The following is a 610-nucleotide window of genomic DNA, read 5'->3' on the forward strand; positions in this document are numbered from 1 at the left end:
ATTGCAAAAAGAATATGTAACTATTTAAAAATCTTTAGTTTTCTTGTTCAACTTCACCTTTCGTAATTACAATATCACACCTTTTAATGAAAAAATGAAGAAATTAGCATTCTTACAGTCTTCCTATAATTTTTTTTGTTTGTTGAGCTTTATACCTTTTTACATTCCATTCTGTAACTTTACGTACCACAGATATTTATATTTAGTTATTTCTGTATTCAGTTATATCCAATTATATCTAATCCTTATTCCAGCCATTCTGTTCCCAAGTTTGTTATCTCAAGTTTTGATCTATTAATTGATTATCTTTATTTTATTATTTGACAATGTTTAAAGAGCGACTTACAATTGTTATGTTCTTCTACTTATTACTTGGTAAAGAAACTTTATCTGATGTCTTTACACAAGAAAGATAACATCTCACATTTTCTTTACTTGAACACTACAGACAGGGGTCTGCTATCTTCTGTCATTAATCTTTGACTCCTGCTTCCCAATTCATATATTTTTGTTGGGTTTGGGTAATGAATGGTTTTAGTAAGATGGATGCTTTATTCCCTGAATTCTTTTAATTCGCCTCTGTATTTTTATTTAACTTAAAAAACAACTC

Source organism: Galeopterus variegatus, unplaced genomic scaffold (genome assembly GCF_000696425.1).
Source record: "Galeopterus variegatus unplaced genomic scaffold, G_variegatus-3.0.2 Scaffold637, whole genome shotgun sequence".
NCBI classification, from domain to species: Eukaryota; Metazoa; Chordata; class Mammalia; order Dermoptera; family Cynocephalidae; genus Galeopterus; species Galeopterus variegatus.